Below are 19,485 nucleotides of genomic sequence, written 5' to 3'. Positions count from 1 at the left end.
GGAATAAGAGTAGTAAGCAGCAGAACCTGCAGGTTTTGGCCAATGCAGCCGCAGAGGAATTCACTACCTATGACGTTGAACTTACTTCTGCGGTGGGGAGGAAATAAACATTTCAGCCAGGTTAGAGGCCTTATATCTTTTTGCTTTTGTAGGTCTGAGAATGGATTTTCCTTCATGACCCACATACTGACTGAGATACAGGAGTGGCCAAAGGCTATTCCTACATCGCTTTCCTTCTTATTAGCATGATTATTTCCTGTTGCATCCCAATCTTTGAACATCTCTTTCTAGGTTAGCACTAAGGTCATGCAGAGCAGCACCTTAGAGGTAGCTTAGATAGATAGATAGATAGATAGATAGATAGATAGATGAGGTATGCACAATGTGCCTGTGGCAATATGACATCCATGCTGCTCCACTGAGCAGCCACCTGGAAATACTTGTGTGATGAACACCTCTCCTCAACCTAGGCTTGGGGCCAGATGTCCAAAAGTCTGTAGGTGCCGAAAGATGGAGATATTTGCCTAGTGGGATTTTCAGAAGTGCTGAAATCAGTGGTACCTAGGTGCTTTTGAAAATCCCACTAGGCACCTATCTGCATCTTTAGACATCTAATACCTTTGAAAATCTGGCCTCTAGAATCCAAACACACCAGGATGTGCCCAGGAGCCTCTTGTCGAGGAATGGACAATTTGCAACTGCTTCTGTAAATAGACAACCTGTGCTGTGTGTGGCTGCTGCCCTGCCCAGAGATCGCTTGAGAAGTCATTTGTATAGCCTCCAGTATATTCAGCTAGAAATTCTTATCCTTTCTTTCAAGCACATGCCTAACTTTAAGCATGACTGGATCTACTGCTGCAGTGGAATCTCCGCAGACAGTGACCTGGAAATGGACTGTATCCAGTGTGCTGATTTCTTGCAGTTAGGCCCTTCCTCCTCTCGCCTTTCAGTGGTTTACTTGCTCAGAACCAAAGTCTCCCTGTTCTTTAGAGAACTTTCCAAGTTCGGGGAGGTTACCAGCCTTTGAAAGTTCTAATCAATACAACGTGCTGGAGCTGTTCAAGGATTCCCATATGTCCCTATTTTGCTTTGAATCTCTGAAAGAGAAAAAAGAAAGAGAATTTCCTCTGCACTCGGCAAAGCAGCTCTCTAAACAAACATCAAATCATAGCTGTGTGGCCCTCTCATTAGCGGTCTAACATCAAGGACTTTCATGCAGCAAAATTAACTATTTCTTGCAGGATGTTCAACAAAAGAAGAGATATTAATGAGGTTAGTTAAAGGGTGGCCCCGTTTCGTTAGCTCTGCTGGGCTAAGTCTGCCTGTGAGGAACTATCAAGAAGATTGCTTTTTTTAATTACTCTGTTAATTGATATAAAACAAAAAGGACACAGATTAGTTGCATGCAATTAGCAAATTAATTCTTGGCAATTACAGACTTAATAATGGAGTACTTTTGCTGTTGTGTGTTGGATTCTGTGGCCTATATTCATCGCCTTTATGAGCTGGGTAATTTCATTTGAGAAAAAAAAAAAGAACAAGGGTTAAAAATATACCTGTACATATTTTGGGTTGTTGTTTTTTTTAATATAATAATGATAGAGCTGATGTGTGTGTTTCACCTTCCACACAAACCTGCGCAACATTGCCTATGAATTGTGTTATGAATGTCAGAGGCTAAGGTGATGAAAAACACAATGCTACAAGCTAATTAGATGTCTGTATACATAATTCTGGCCCTGAATCAGCAAGGTACTGAAGCACATGACTTCAATGAGACTATTGGCATGCTTAAAGTTAGGCATGTGCTTTAGGACCTTACTGAATCAGGGTCTCGGACAGCAAGAGTGTAGGAACTCAGTAGGAAAATCAGGCCCCTAAGGCCTCTCTTCAGTATAGGTCTTTTCTTGGGCTGCAACACTCTGTCTTAGCAACTTGGCTGGAAACTGTTCTGATTCTCCTTGAAAACTAGCATGCACATGGGACAAGTGTTATTGAATGATTACAGCACATTAATGATGAAGTTGCAAATATAAATGACTGTGTGTGCTGCATGGTTTTCTCCCTGGTAATCACCTAGACCAGTGGTTCCCAAACTTGTTCCGCCACCTGTGTAGGGAAAGCCCCTGGCGGGCCGGGCCGGTTTGTTTACCTTCCGCATCCGCAGGTTCAGCCGATCGCGGCTCCCAGTGGCCACGGTTCGCTGCTCCAGGCCAATGTGGGCTGCGGGAAGCGGCGCGGGCTGAGGGACGTACTGGCCGCTGCTTCCAGCAGCTCCCATTGGCCTGGAGCAGCGAACCGCGGCCACTGGGAACGGCCGAACCTGCAGATCCTCATCCGTAGAGGAAAGAAAGGCTGAGTCCACTGACTTTCACTTTTGCCAATTTCTATTTTTCTTGTTTTATTAGAGACCAAGTCTGAGTTCTGTTGAAAGCTGATACCCTTGTAGTAGTGAACTGGGGAGAAAAGGCTGAACTGAGATGTGGAATACACACACACACACAAAGGAGACATGGAAAATGGTTGCCCAAGGTAGTTTGTTATTGGCAAGTGAAAGGAAGGACTAATGTGCTTAAAAAGAAGTGTGCGTGTATGTGTAAGTGTGCCTGATACTCCTGATTTTCACCATCTTAAGAAGTAAAACTCCACTGAAGTCATCAGTGTCACACTGAAGTGACTGACACCTATCCTTATGCCACCACTCCTGGGGCAGATGTGAATCAGTTGCTTAACGGAGTTGGTCTCCTATTAAAGGGTGTAACCGAATTACACTCAGTCCATTAGCCATGTTTTGAGCTGTTCTCTTAAGATATCTGTTGTCTTGATATGGGTAGGGTTTTAATGAAAACAGTCTCACGGGCAGGTTTTGCGATGTTTCTCTTTTCCTTGGCATTAAGGATTTGTGACCTGCAGTCCCCACTCCTTGTAACATTAGAGCGCAATGAAAATTAAATGTGCCTAATCTGTTTTGACATTCCTGGCATCGCGGTTACACAGTGCTCTGTATATTGACTCAGCCAGAAAGCTCAGCTCCAGTTCCCCACAGAAAAATTCCTGCCTCCGAGCCCTCCGAAATTTTCTTTATTGCACATCGGCATTATGGGAATTTATGATTAATGCAGATGCTGATGTTCTAGGACAACGAAATCTGAGCCCACGCTGAAAAAAACAAAAATTAACAAATAACTAAATTTCGTCTTAGACTATAAGCTTTTGGGACCATCTTTTTCTTCTGTGTTTGTACAGCACCTACCACAATGGGATCCTGGTCCATGACTAGAGCTCCTTGGTCAACTTTGATACAAATAATCATTCTTTATTTATTTTGTTTTAAAAATGTAGGTGGGGCTATCAATGCAGTGGATGAGATAGGCGTGCAAAGAAAATGAATTTTTTGTATCCAGTGTGAATTTACAAAATATAACAGCAACAACAAATACTGTGTGCTCATCCAGTTTTCTTCTTTCCTATAAGGATGTGTCATGACTTGGTGAAATCTCTGTGGCAAGCTGTATATGATTCAAAAAGCTTTTCTCTGGGGCTTGAAAGGCAGATAATGATCGCATGGGTGTTTACTTTGTGCTGCATTGTATTAAAGAAGCCAGTGAAACTATGCTTTATAATCTATATGGGGCATCTGATTCAGCATGCAAAGGCCCTGTATTTGCATATGAGAATGGATATTTGTACCCTTTTGCAGGTGGGGCATGGGGCGAGTAGGAATATGCATTGTGCATGCAATGGTGGAGTTTCTATAAGCACAAACAGATTAGGGTGACCAGATGTCCCGATTTTATAGAGACAGTCCTGATATTCAGGGCTTTTTCTTATATAGGCACCTATTACCCCCCACCCCCATCCCAATTTTTCACATATGCTGTCTGGTCACTCTAAAACAGATGCACCTGCAAGTTTTTGTAGGAGCAATCTAAGGCCACTTGCTAGTTCAGACACATCAAAGCCTCCAAATTCTGAAATTTCACTTCAAGTCCCCCTTCCCTCAGCACAAAATGCTTTTAACAACTTTTCTAGATTACATAAGAACATAAAAATGGCCCTACTGGGTCATACCAAAGGTCCATCTAGCCCAGTATCCTGTCTTCTGACAGTGGCCAATGCCAGGTGCCCCAGAGGGAATGAACAAAACAAGTAATCATCAAGTGATCCATCCCCTGTCACTCATTCCCAGCTTCTGGCAAACAGAGGCTAGGGACACCATTCCTGCCCATCCTGGCTAATAGCCATTGATGGACCTATCCTCCATGAATTTATCTAGTTTTTTTTTTAACCCTGTTATGATCTTGGCCTTCACAACATCCTCTGGCAAGGAGTTCACAGGTTGGCTGTGCATTGTGTTAAGAAATACTTCCTTTTATTTGTTTTAAACCTCCTGCCTATTAATTTCATTTGGTGACCCCTAGTTCTTGTGTTATGAGAAGTAGTAAACAACACTTCTTTATCTACTTTCTCTAAACCAATCATGATTTTTTAGATCTCAGTCATCTCCCCTTAATCGTCTCTTTTCCAAGCTGAAAAGTCCTAGTCTTATTAATCTCTCTCCTCATAGAGAGATTAAACATATATGTTAAAATTAACTTTTCTAGATTTAAACATATATGTTAAAATTATACATAATTATACATAATTTTAACATATATGTTTAAATCTAGAAAAGTTGTCAAAAGCATATATATATATATATGCTTTTAACAACTTACATATATATATATGTATATATAAGCATATATTTATATATTTCATTCATTCCTTCTGCTGCTAGCAAATATCTGGAGCTTTTAGCCAAAAATGCCTTTCTCCATACACATACACTGACCCTTCCCTCCAAAATCCTTTTTCAACTAAAATATTCTATTAAATTAAAACGACTTGACTTACCTTTCTGTTTGATGTTGTCATTATGAAGTTATCTACTTACATGTCAGGAAGGAACTGCCATAGAAGCTCACATGGAAAAGGCGTGCTGGTAAAAAAGAGTATTGTCCTGAAATTAGTGGAAGGCTTCATCTCCAGGGGTCGGCAACGTTTGGCACGCGGCTCACCAGGGTAAGCACCCTGGCGGGCCGGGCCAGTTTATTTACGTGCTGACGAGGCAGGTTCGGCTGATCGCAGCCCCCACTGGCCGCGGTTCGCCGTCCCGGGCCAATGGGGATGGCGGGAAGCCGCAACCAGCACATCCCTTGCCCGCGCCGCTTCCCACCACCCCCATTGGCCCGGGACAGCGGACCGCGGCGAGTGGGGGCCGCGATCGGCCGAACCTGCCGTGTCAGCAGGTAAATAAACTGGCCTGGCCCGCCAGGGTGCTTACCCTGGTGAGCCACGTGCCAAACATTGCTGACCCCTGATCTAGGCTGAACTCCTCCATGGCCAGTTGGAACACTACGAGTAATATGTGATCTTCCACACCATGGGTAGGCGCTGTAGATGGTCATCATGATTGCGATATCAATGAGAAGACATCCCTCCTGTGCCCACAATGGTTTGCTTCACATAAATTATCAAGATTGAGAGTTAGGAAGAATTCCTACAAACTGGGGAGCTGAGAAATCTTTTTAAGAAACTAGGCTATTTTCTTGCTGCTCTTCAAATCCAAGATTTATTTCCAATGATTCAGTTTCAAGCAACAGTTTGTCAAAGGGATGTTTAGCAACAAATTGCCAATTTAGCTCAGCCTTGGAGTACTGGAAAACACTGACACTAGCAGTTCTAAAGTATTACGTAGACATGTTTGATGTAATCTAGCTAGTAAATAGAATGATCTTCCCAGGAAGTATGTGGATCATTCATGTCTTTTAAAAGAAACAAAAGCTGGAGCCTGAAGTGCCGGCTGTAAAATCCTGTCTGTGATTCAGTACACCAAGTGCTAAATTTTTGCATCATTGAATAACTAGCATTCCTTCTGCATTTATTTTAGTGACGTACTTTGTGTAGACTAGTGCAGTAACAGTGACTAACAGATTTGCATAGAGCCTTCCATTTAGGAATCCTAACGTATTCAGCGGAGTTAATTGATTGAAAACTCAGGCTGAATCCTGCTTGACTTCCTAAAGCAAGCTGGTCCCACTGATTTTTGCACAGGTAAGATGAGTAGGAATTGGCTCCAGTTATAGACCAGCTGTCCTTTTACCCATCATTGAAATGGCGTCACCTCAGACACAGAAGGCCACAGCTGTTAAACTGCATGCTACACTCTGTATAGCAGTTCATGATAGGAAGTAAAAGAAGAATACAGCATACAGTTGGAAGAATAGGGAACATTTAGACAAGCAGAATGTAATTACTAATTGTGATTGAATCATGATACTAGGACTAGTAGACTCTTTTTAAAATTGCCTGGGTTTCTACATCTGCACGAAAGCAAACCACACTCCTAGCACCATTCTCGGGCTATTGCTTCTGTTCACACCCAGAAAGAAGGGTGCCTTTTACTAAGCCACCAGCACCACTCTGTTTTTTCCCACCTTGGTCTTCCACCAAGTTCTAAGTCTTATGGTCCTCCTTAGCTTATGAGACCTGACAAGTTCAGAGTCGGAATGATTTTTACCCTGATTCCAAATTTGTTCTCCCCACTAAATTGGGAAATTAGGACTTTGGGGACTTCTCAGTTATGTTTTTCAAACAAGTACCTGTGCAGAAGGGCTGCCTGCTAAATTCTACTTTGATTTTTGCTGCGGTTTCTCTTTCCTCCTCACTTGTCTCTAATACCCTGCAAAACAAGGCTATTGTTTAGCATATATTCATTTCTCTTTCTATAAGCTTTTGAAGGTTAATGATCCCAGGTAACTGTTCCCTTTTCACCCACAATTCATTTCCTATCAAGATCTGTGCCTTGTTTTAATTTTTTTTTTAAATGAGACATCTTGTTTATTTCCCCCCCCCCCTCGCTTTTCTCCCCCCCTTACTGCAGCTGCTTCTCCTGCTGGTGCTATGTTCCTGGTTGCCAGAGAAATATTTTTCTTCCACTTCTTTGTAATTTATTGATTTTCCCCCCTTATGAGCTCAAACCCTTTTGAGTCTACCAAATAAGGCAGCAGGCATTAATAAACATACCGTATAATGTATATTTAAATTAAAATAATTAGGGCAAGCTCATGTCAAACACAATTATTTAGAAAGTGAAAAGACCTGCAATACAGAACATAAGCCCACAAAATTACCTAATCGAATCTATCTACCTATCTGTCCTCTCTTCCCACACTTCAATACATTTCTTCTCAGAGCACATTTGAAAGATTCTAAATTCCACTGGGTTCTTCAGCTTGGACTCCTCGTTGTTCCCCTTCCTCATCTGTTAGATGCAGAGGATTGTTATTTTATTCATTTATTGGGCCAGTTCTCTACCTCCTGTATTCAAACTCATGGGAGGAGGCTAACAAGAATGAAAACCCCACAAGACTCCTTTTGCAGAACACCCTCAGCTCCCTGGACTTCATCTGGGTGTTCAGCACTTATGAAAATCAGGCCCTTTGTTTATTATTGGTTATGTTTTACACTTTGGGGTGTGAATTTAGATGCTGCACTGGAAGTGCTAGCTACAGGAAACGGCGATGCTAAGGTTTCCACACATAGCTCTGACTGCACACCTCAAACCCAACTTGCAAATTCCCACTTTTCTCCCTGCTATTTCAGCTCTCAGCCTCTTGACATAGAGTTTCCTAATTATGTATGTGATGGCAGTGATTGTGGGATGGGAGCAATATAGATAAATGCCCAGTAAGCATTAGGATGAAACCACTAAACAAACAATGATAAGCTCCCGGGGTCATGACCTTCTTTTGTTCCATGTGTGTACAGCACCTAGTACTATAGGGTCTTGGTCCATGACTGGGGCTCTGAAGTGCTACCAGAATTCGGCATTGGTGAGGCCTCATCTGGAGTACTGTGTCCAGTTTTGGACCCCACACTACAAGAAGGATGTGGAAAAATTGGAAAGAGTCCAGCAGAGGGCAACAAAAATGATTAGGAGGCTGGAGTACATGACTTATGAGGAGAGGCTGAGGAAACTGGGATTATTTAGTCTGCAGAAGAGAAGAATGAGGGGGGATTTGATAGCTGCTTTCAACTACCTGAAAGGGGGTTCCAAAGAGGATGGATCTAGACTGTTCTCAGTGGTGGCAGATGACAGAACAAGGAGTAATGGTCTCAAGTTGCAGTGGGGGAGGTTTAGGTTGGATATTAGAAAAAACTTTTTCACTAGGAGGGTGGTGAAGCACTGGAATGAGTTACCTAGGGAGGTGGTGGAATCTCCTTAGAGATTTTTAAGGTCAGGCTTGACAAATCCCTGGCTGGGATGATTTAGTTGGGGATTGGTCCTACTTTGAGCAGGGGTTTGGACTAGATGACCTCCTGAGGTCCCTTCCAACCCTGATATTCCACTGCATGCATCTGATAAAGTGGGTTTTAGCTCACAAAAGCTTATGCTCAAATAAATTTGTTAGTCTCAAGGTGCCACAAGTACCCCTCGTTCCTTTTTCTATGATTCTATGATTCACAATAGCAGTAATTAAAAATAATTAGCAATCGCTACAACTGGTTTGAAAAAACTTAAAAATTAAAAATTTCAACTCAATTGTTTGTGAAAATGCTAAATAGCCACAAAAAAACCCCAAATTTTTCACAGACATTTATTTCTTTTTTCAATTAGCTATAGAACAGGTCAAAAAAATTGAAATTCAGAATTTCTACGTTTTTTTTAATCAATGTTCCAAATATGGACCAAATAACCTAACATTTTCATGAAAATTTCAGCTTGTTTTTCATTCAACTCTAGCACTCACTTCCAGGCAGGATTTGAATGCAGGTCTTCAGGGATGGAAAGATGTGCACTTCAGGGCATCAATATATATATATATATATATATATATATATATATATATATATATATTAGCTTTTAAAAGAATACTATCAACAATCTGTTTGGTTCTCCCAAAGGTCTTCATGTAAGATCATGTTTCGTCAATAAGCACACTGTTCACTTATACAATGTGCAAAATTAAAATTGGACCAGTGACTGGTCCTCCAGGGATTGAATCAGGGATCTTCAGAGCTAAACACATGAACTGCTCTGGCTTCAGCTAAAGAACAATGGCTTCTTAGCTTGGACTGGCACTCATATTCTCTGTGGATGAGGTACAGAGGGGACCGGTGACCTGGCTTCCCTATAAACAACAGAGAGTCATAGAAATATAGGGATGGAAGGAACCTCAGGAAGTCATCAAGCCCAGCCCCCCCGTGCTGAGGCAAGACCAAGTAAACCTAGACCATTCCTGACAGGTGTTTGTCCAACCTGTTCTTAAAAGCCTCCAATGATGGAGATTCCACAACCTCCCTTGAAGCCTATTCCAGAACTTAACTACCCTTATAGTTAGAATGTTTTTCCTAATATCTAACCTAAGTCTCTCTTGCTGCAGATTAAGCCCATTATTTCTACTCCTGCCTTCAACTGAGTGATTTAGATTCAAGGATCTTAAAGCTCTCACAGCCCAAACTTATTTGCTTCTTCACAGTCAATAGGCAATCGCACATGACAACAAAGTACTGTATTTCGCCTACAGGGCCATATAGCCTTTTTCTTTAATATGTCGGCACTGAAGAAGAAAGTTCTGCAAGTTGTGCAAATCATTATTGGTCAAACGAAAATTTCGCTGTAGCGTGAAATATGAAGTGGCAACGTATATGCAACTAATGGAGTTATTGTGGTCCTAAAAGTAACTCTTGGTGCACTTTAAAAGGATTTTTCTTCACATATTTTTTCACTGTCTTCCGGGGATATTTTGTATTGCTTGTCTTTTATTCCCTATCTGGAATTGTTGTTAATCATTAAGAACCAGGACTTCCAGGCATATAAAAGCATACTTACCCAAGTAATGAACAGATTATTTCAGGTGAGGCTAATACATGGCTCTCTGTGGCCTTGTGTGCACTCTGCAACAGAATACTCGGGAAAAGAATTCACAGATGCACTCTGTCTCCACCATCTGCATCTTCAGAGCATGAGCTCCATCCCCTCAGAGAAGAATAGAATGAGGGATGTCAGGATGACTTTCTGCTATGTTGATGGTTCATGTGGATGAAGGAAAGAAGGAAACTGAGGACTTGCAAGATCATTCTGTTTAATGACAAAAAAAGATGCAATTCCAATCTAGCCCAACCCATTCTTCGTGACCTAGCACTAAATTCTCCTCTCAAATCTACAAAGTGAATTTTGACTCCAGTATTCAGCTCTCCAGGAAGTCTCATGCAAGTAGGAGGAGTAGAACAGTGAGTTGGAGAAGAGAATTTTACCCTCCTTTTTAAAACCTAACTAAGCAAGCTCAATGTCTTGGAAACGTCTTTCTTTCAAGGCTTGTTATGATCTTGACTCAAAACGGGAAAGGACAGGGTATGGTAGAGATGGACTCAAGTCACAAAATTCAAATCCAGACCTGGATTTCAAACTCCCTCAACGTGTGGTGGGGTGGTCAGCTCTTGGTTTAACTAGTTCATCTCTCATCTTTAAGGTATATGAAGAAATTGGTTTGATCATTTAAATAGTAAGTGTATTACACATGAGAGCCATATGTACTCATTTACAAAATAATGAGCTGGGCCCCAATCCTGGACACTAATCCATGCTGGTGGGACCAGTGTGGACTTTAGATATTGTAACAGCAAATGTTCTTTCAGTCTGGATGGCTTTTATTGTATGTTATTGAGAGAGAAAGAGAAAGAGAATATGAATTAATGACTATAAAGTTTCCATGACACAGCACGGTGGTATGTGAGGTTCACTCTGCAACAGCAGGAGCCATCTTGAACTTTATCACTGGGTGTGCTCCTACGGAGGGTTATAGAGGCCAACTTTACTCTTAAAGGTGCAGTAAGTAGACAGCAGCCTTACATTTTCATAGCTACATTCACCAAACATCAAGGTATTTCAATGCTTCAGCTTTTCAACTAGAACCAGGATGTGCAGAGTCTTCAAAAAAACACAGACTAACAAGAAAAAGCAGTTAGCCAAATGTGTTTTGTTTTTTTAACCTCAAAAATGGTTCAGTTCAATTTTGGATGAATTTTCTTGCTTCCTCTAAACTGATTGTTCTTCCCATCCCCCAGCTGAGCCACATTAACACATAGGCTGAGATTTTCAAAACCACATAGGGCTTGATTTCTCAGCCCCCCGCACCCTCCCCCCCACCGCCCGCCCACCCAAAGAGGTGGCAGGAGATCACAACAACCACCCTGCCCTTCCCATATTGCTAAATGGGTGACGTGTCCTGGGATTCCCTCAAGATGAGAAAGGGTTCCCAGAATGGAAAAGGTTGAGAACTACTGGGGTTGGATATTAATGGGAATTGAGTGTCCAAATCCCTTAGACAGCTTTGCAAATCTTAGCCCTGAAGCACAAGATGAAGCTTTTAAATTTTTTCCCGCCAGAAAATTCTGATTTGCTTTCCTGAGGATGCTTCATTCCCTTTGTAACTTGCAACATGGGGTTGTGGAAAATCACATCGCTGCAGAAGGCGGCAGTACCACCAAACAGGCAGATGCCATGTGTGTAAATGGGGAGGAAGGGGGGGGAGAGACAATTTTCAGAGAGCTTTTTTACAGAGAGGGATAAGTTCAAAGCACTAAACACACAAGCACATGCACACACTCATCCATCCCCATCTTCGATGTATGTGCTTACAAGGAGTTCAAATTAAACTCAAAACTGTGTGACCCTGATCTGTACAGATTAGAAACTGATTTAGGTTGCAATTAAGTCAGGCTGGAAGTCAAGAGCTTGGACAAGGATTATCATCTTCCTATTTGGAAGGCCCGAATGGCAAAAAAAGAAAATATGTAAGGATGTGTGAATAAGCACTAATAAATTGCCATTAAACAGTTCCATCCCTATTGTGCAAATTGAGATAATAAGAGATATTAGTAATTAACAACACAATGTATTAAAGCTACCCTATCTTCGACTGGTGCTGTTTCACAATCAAATACAGTTGGGATTTTTTAGCAGACCCTTTTTTAATCACTGGAGTACTTCATTTTTAGTAAATCCAGCCCTAATTTTTGTTATCCCCTGCTGGGCTTTACTTGAAAAAGTTTAATTTGGTTGAGCTCCCCTTAAAATCATCTCTGCTTAACGCTTTCCAGATTTCTGCAGCCCGCTCGCCCGCCCAGCTTTGTACTAAATACGCAGGTCATAATCGGCAGCCATACCCAGTTCTTGTATTAAATGTCAGTTTTCTGCTTCAGGATTTTTCATGTGTTTTGAAAATACATGAAAGTAGGCAGCCCACATATAAAGAGAGATATGGCAGAACAATAAAGTCCACAATTGGAGAGTAATAAGCTAATTAGATAGATGATTTAGAGATTGAGAATGCAGAATGTATGATATCACTGGGCAGAAATAAGCTGTTTCTAGACTATTAGGAGTTGAAGGTCACATCACATGTCATTGGAATGGTAATTTTCTCTAGATTTGAAATAGGATCTCAGATTTGATCTATGACCTGAACATCTGAGCATTCTTAATACCTGAATCCCTTTGACCGTGTTTCTTTTTCTTTTCCCATTGCTCCCAATGTGATAGATTGGAGTCTGGTCTTGCAGAAAGAGTAGAAGGACTCCTGAATTCCAATTTCAGCCTTGCCACTGACTTGGTCCTGGACAAGTCACTTAAGTCCTCTTTGCCTCCATGTACCCAGAGAATGAGTATAATAGTTCTTAGATCATTCATACTTGGGTTTCAGTGCTTAATTAACTAATGCTTGAAAATTATTTTGAGATCCTCATATGAAATATACTACATGCAGTGGTCGCACTTAAGGAGCAACCAGTCTGAAAGTTTTTAGCATGAGATGTTTCCTATAAGTATAATGGGAATTTTTTTTTCAACCTGGCAAAAATTTAAGTGTGAGCACTGTACGTACAAAATAATAATAATATATTATTACTGCTGCCTGTATTGGATAATTTCCTCCCATTTGTACACTAAAACTAAAATGTCTTCCTTTTAAAACAGCCATTCCTGTTGATCTCAGCTGGGGATACAAATGCTCAGCACCTCGGAAGAGCAGGCCCTAGTGTCTGAAGTCAGGCACCCCAACAACAGAGAGACCCAAAATTAGAATCTTTGGAAAATGTGGGTCTTAACTTCTCTGTTCCCCATTTTTGCTCAGCAGTAAGAATGAAGATCATGAAATTTATCTGTGGGATTGAATGGGGTGGGAGGGGTATGTGCAAGAAAAGGAAAGTATTTTTCTAAGCCGGGCCTGCAAACCAGCCTTCATTCACTTGAGATGACAAAATGACACACCACTCCTAGTAGATTTTGTTGAAGTTCCAAATATGCTTGTGCATGCTCTGTTGGGCTACTTGGTATTGGTTCCCCTAGAGTGGGCTTCAGATGCCCTGCTGGGGCCTTCTGGGCTCCTTGTGATGGTCGTCATCTCAACTGGAAAAAAAGAATAAGTAGTGATATTCTCGTAAGTGCCGTCTGCATGTGGGGGCAAATGGAGGTATAACTCACAGAAGAGTTTACAGATCTTAATGTGAGCGTCCTTCTCTGTTCTTTCTTACTTTGATCAGCAGTGAAATAGTTTAAAATGATGACATTTAAAGGATCATCCTTGGTAGAGCAGGCTGACATTTTTTCATCAAAACATTTATTCAGGACTGCTGGATCTAAAGGCACAAGCTCCTGCTTCTTGGGCTAATAGACCCAGTCCTTTAGCTTGGAGGCAGTAGCAAAGTCATAAACCTCTGTATGTTGTGGTCTAGCCATCAGAGGGGGACAAAGAGCCACACCAGTGTACAGTGGGTTACGCCGAGATGATGGAGCTATGCATGCATTTCAGTAGTCTTGCTTCAGGCAGACAACGCTGCATTGGTTTTTGCTGGGGTTGGTTATATCATCTCCTTTTACATTTGGGTTTGGGGTGAGGGTGAGAATGGAGGGAAAGGTGGTACAAATGCCTTACTCAGACAACTGGCCCCAGCATAAGAGGGAGCAGGCAAGAGAAGGGGAACACCAAATAAGAATTCACTGAAATTAACACCTTTTTTTTCAAATGTGTCAGAATGTGCCTGAGGGAAATGAGGGCAGTGTTGAACAAACATGTCCAAGAGGCTGAGACAGGAAGGCAGAATCACTAGGATCCCAGCCGAACATGCAAAGTCTTGTTTTGAACATCACAGTCTACTGTAAGTGATGTCTCATTTCTGCATCTCGCAGAGGTGCTCTTCACTTTGGAGGGTACCACTCCTCTTGATTCACCCACGATTAAACCCTTCTAGGAAAGTCTTACTGTCCCCACTCTGTAGATAACAGAAGCTGAGATGCAGGGATGAAGACTCCAATTCTGTGTGACTCTATTGTTGAGCGTCCAATGTTGGACACCTAGAGAGGAGTATGAATTTCTCTGGAAAAGCTTTTCCCTGCATCAGTTACAGCAGGACAAGGAAAAAACAAGCTTAGGCCTTGTTTACAGTAGGGGTTTACCCTGAATGCAGCCATCAGTTGCACGCCTCTAGTCTGTGCCGGGTGAAGCACTGTAACACCCTGCTTTCATTGGGCCAGCTAGTCCCACTTTCAAGAAGGTGCAAATGGCAGCTTTGCCTTTCTACACTGCATGGGTGCCGCTACACTGGTGGATGGAATCAGGGCAAATCACCGATTCAGACAAGGGCTAAAATAATGGAGTGCTTCATTTTGGCCTTTAACCAGACTTGACCAGAGCCTACCTATAGTGTGGTGACTTTTAAGAAATGTAAAAGAAGAGAGAGTGCTCTCCTGGGTATGTTTTCCTGAGCCTGATTCTCCTCCGTTCTCATATGGGTTATTGGGTTTGTTTCCTCAGGGAGAGATGCAGCCGCTCAGTTTCTTTTTCATATTGATCTTTTCCTTATCAGTGGAACTGAGCTAAACAACTAGACTGTCTGGGTGTATGTTTGAAAATAAATAAAAGGATTTAAATCTCCCCTTTCCAAGAAAAGCCACCCCCAAAACCTCCTCCCTCATCTACAAGGGTCAGGGTTCAAGTGATAAGAGTGATACAATGGACTCAATCATGAACCACTTTACATGCCCACGCAAGGCATAGGTCGCCTTCTTACTTCCCTGAGCAGGCTACCCACATTGCCAAGTTGGGCACAAGAGAAACAGCACACTGCAGGGTGGGCGGGGAGTTGGCAGAGCCTTCGCTCGAACCCCTGAGACAGTGAGCCTGCTTACTGCAGAGGGTAAGTGACTGGCATCGGGTACAGAGCTGGTGCACTTTACTTCCCCCTCTCCCAAGGGCAAGATGGAAGCAGGGACTGAACTGTGATGCTCTGGAGCATTGCAACTATGTGCATCCCCTGATCCAGAGCTTGTGGCAATCCCACAATCCCACCCATAGAGCCTGTGGGTGGAGAATTTTAAAAGCAAGTCATGGTATTAATGGTTCCTCCTGTAAGTTGAGACACACTGTCGAGGATACAGTTAACTCCCTGCAGTCTCAAAGAGATGGGGAGAAAGAAGCTTATTTCCATATCTTAATTAAAATTTCTATTAATCCCATCTGAGGCCTCATAACTTCAGAAACTTGGACAAAAAAATAACATTAATTTCTGATAAATATTTTAGACAAATTGTTCTGAGGTGGCTAACGTCCCTTGTTGGTGAATATCAACTAACCCTGGGTCTGGTATGCTATTTAAAGGGGAATTGCAGTGGGCTTAGTTTGTTCATTCTTTGAAAACGACTGACTAATAAACATAATGGGCTGAGCTGGACAACCATTTCTCACACTGGCAAGCAATCAGGGGCGGCTCCAGGCACCAGCGCACCAAGTGCGTGCCTGGGGCTGCAAGCCGCGGGGGGCGGCCTGCCAGTCGTCGTGAGGCTTCAGCGGCAATTCGGCAGTGGGTACGCCAAAGGCGCGGGACCGGAGGACCTCCCGCAGGCATGCCGGCACTGCTGTGCTTGGGGCGGCAAAATACATAGAGCCGCCCCTGCAAGCAATCCCATTGATTGCCCACAAGCCTATGCATTGTTTAGAAATCCCTGTTAGGTCTCTCACATTCCTTTTAACCAACTCGAAGCCATCGGCATTTCCCAGAGTGCAATATTCTGGTGTGTCACGGCTACTAGGAACTTCTGGGACAATGGAGCTGGCCTATGGGACTCAGATAAAATTTCTTAAAGAGTCAGTGTAGTAGCTTTAATCTTAAAATGAGTGGCCATCAGCAGAGCTTCAGGATGCTTTTATAAACCAGATTTGGACAAGCGAGTTTAAAACAACAAGTCTCCCCCAGTAGAACTCTCCCCCATAGGAAAAGCCTATGAAAAAGATAAGACCAACAAGCTCAGATCAGGTAGGGAAATGAATTCTAGAGTCTAAGAACAGCCTGATATTAGCTCCTGCTCGCCCATTCTGTCTCATTCTGGTGGTGACAAAGGGCCCCCTTTCTTCCATGAATGGGAAGAATCTGCACAGGGGAGAGGAAACTTCACCACTTTCAACTAGTGGAGTTTCCTATGAATATTTCCACTGGGGATGCAGGGGAGGATGTGATTTTCCCCTTGTGGAGGATGCCAGGGCATCCACTTCCTACAGACAGACAGACAGACAGACAGAAAGAATGAAAGAAAGAAGCCCCTTGCTTCAGCTTCAACAAGTCCCTCAGTCTCACAGTGACTCTTGCAAAAGCTGGATTTCTAGCAGTATCCTCTGACCATGGCTGACCCCTTAGGCCTTCTGTAGTGGAAGGGGTGCCTGGAGGAAGCAGTACAAGTGAATGCAGTTTCACTCTTGTGCCTGGATGCAGCGGGAGTCCCAACGGATGGCAGAGCTGTTTATAGAGACCCACATTTTCCTTCCCTAGGAAATTTTGGCATTTCAAAACTACTCTCTGCTCAGAATCAGAAGGAAAAGCCAAAATATCAACATTTTTAGTGAAACCAAAAATGTCGGTATTTTGGCATTTTGTTCTGAAACAAAAAATGCCAGAAAGTTTCAAATTGGAAATGCTGAAAGAGAACATGGTTGACATTTTTGATCCAAATGAAATGATTCAACACTTCAAAATGCAATTTTTCATTTCAATTCACTCAATCAGAAAATCGGAAAACTTCACTGAAATTGACATTTCCCCCCAGAACATTTTGATGAAGCCTCATTGTCCAATGGGAACATTTTTCAATCAAAAAATTTCAACCAGATCTGTAATGAGATAAAGAGACAAAATATCCCTCCTTTGCTGGGTCTAGGGAGAGAGAGAAGGTGCATGCAGTTAGACACTTCCCCCTACACATAAAGCTGCAGCTGCGTTGTCATCCTCAGGCACTGGTGCTGGGATCTTCAAGGATGGCTGGGTTTTTTGCTCAAATGTTTGCCAGGGGGGAAAAAATGCAAATAGTACATTATTACCCTGCAGCAAGTTGGACTTGTGCATCTTTAATTATCCTGAAAGCCCTCTTCTAACAAGCAGGGAAACTAAGAATATTGCTCATGTTTTACACATGTTTTTTCTCCAATTAATAACAGTATAACTATCCCGGGTTCTGCACTCCTGGAGCCCTAATATTCCTTATGTACCACAAGAAGGGAATGTCTTTTTTACAGGAATTTGGTGTTACTCACTGGAATTCACCCTGTGGAAGAGGTGGCAACTAATGGCTCCAGGACTGCAGGTCTATGTGAGGTCAAGGCCAGATCCTCAGACCTTCTTCTCCTATGGGCTCCTTTCCACTACTCAGGCAGCACAAATAAGTGGGAAATCTGCCCTAGTAGATATTGTACCTAAGGATTCTCCTGACATAGGGGAATTCCCAGGTGACATAAAGCTATCATGGCTGGTTTTATGACCCTATTCCTGCCTCCCCTCCCCCAGTGCAAGAGGTGTGATGTGGGTGACATAGGATGGGAGGCGGGGGTTCCATCTTGTGGATCTCCAGCCAGCAGAATGACCAAATTGGCTGCTGGCCAGCGCCAGAATTGGGAGTGTGAAAAGGGGCTTAGAACCACATTCTGTGTCCTAAACTCAGCCAGACCTGAAAATCTGGCCTTCAATATCTATTTAAAACAACCCTCACAATTCATCATTCAAACCAATAATGACAACACCTTAAAAAAAATACAACCCAGCAGGACTGACCCCACTCCCGCCAAAAGGATCTGGCTAGCTGGGCAGTCATCTTCTGCAAAGGCAGACAAGCTCTGCCTTCTACTATCGCCCAGCAATGACAGCAGAACAGCCGCTTTCAGTAAATTGCTTTGGAGGACCTCTCCACCATCTTGCTGCCGGGTGCCACAGCCAGTTCCAGGTTCCAGTTCAACTCCTGTGAAAGTTAACGCCAAATCTCCCATTGACTTTAATGGGATTAGGATCAGGCCCACTGACTTATTTTGCTCATGATTTATTTGCTAGTGACTTTTAAGAAGGCAGCTGAGAGTGTTTAAGTGAAAGCTGCCTCCCGTTCGCTCAGGCACAGCATTCAGGAAGTTCGCACAGGGAGAGGTGCTTTGCACCTTGCCCAAACTGTGAAATACCCTGGAAATGAATGTTTCATTTCAGATCCGCACTGCTGACGGCTGCCTCGCCGCTGCAAAGTGACACCATATGTCGTGCTGTAGTTTTAAGTAATTGTTTCAATATTAAAGAGCATATTTCTCTTAGGACTGTTAACATCATAGGCTCTGCTCTTTGGACCAGGGATTGTCTTTTTAATGAGTATTTGTACAGCACCAAGCACAGTGGGGCCTTGATCACTGACTAGAGCTTGCACACGCTACTGTAATACAAATAATAACCGATAAAGAAGAAGGAAAGGGAGGCTGGCTTAAGAATTTTTGGCATGGCTGCTGGTGTCACAAATTCTATGAACCCAGCCTTCAGCTGGTGTCCATCAGCAGGGCTCCATAAAGTTTACATTGGAGATAGGGGGGGAAATTTGGTCAATTTTTTTTTTTCAATTTTTATCTCAAAAACTAAACAACTGTTTAATTTCAGGTAAAATGACACTTTTTTAAAACCTTTTTTTTTCTTCACTGAAAATCTGAAATTTTTTCATTTTGGGTCAGCCTGAAAGCATTGGTTTTTTGAATGGCCAGTGAACCAAAAAAATCAGTTATTCACAATGCTCTAGTTTACAAGGATTTACAACAGCTAAGGATCTGGCCCTAATAACTTTACAGAGAGGTGTGGAACCTGCCAGCACCAACAGCGATGACGACAGTGAGGGGTAGGGAGGAGATGATTGACTGAGTGGAAGCAAAACTCTTGGGAATCTGAGGGGGTTTTGTGCTTCTCTGTCAGTTTCTAAGACTCCCAAATGCACTGTTCGCAATGTGTAAGCATCGCAGTGAGAAAGTATTATCAAAAGGCGCCAGAAATCAAAGCCGGTGATTCATGTTCCCACTTCCCTCCCAATAACTGAGTGACCATAGATTAATTAAGATAAGAAAACTTTTACTTAGTCATGTCAGCATAGATGCTAGGTAG

Source organism: Chrysemys picta, chromosome 13 (assembly GCF_011386835.1).
Source record: "Chrysemys picta bellii isolate R12L10 chromosome 13, ASM1138683v2, whole genome shotgun sequence".
NCBI lineage: Eukaryota > Metazoa > Chordata > Testudines > Emydidae > Chrysemys > Chrysemys picta.
Note: the sequence above shows the minus strand (reverse complement) of the source record.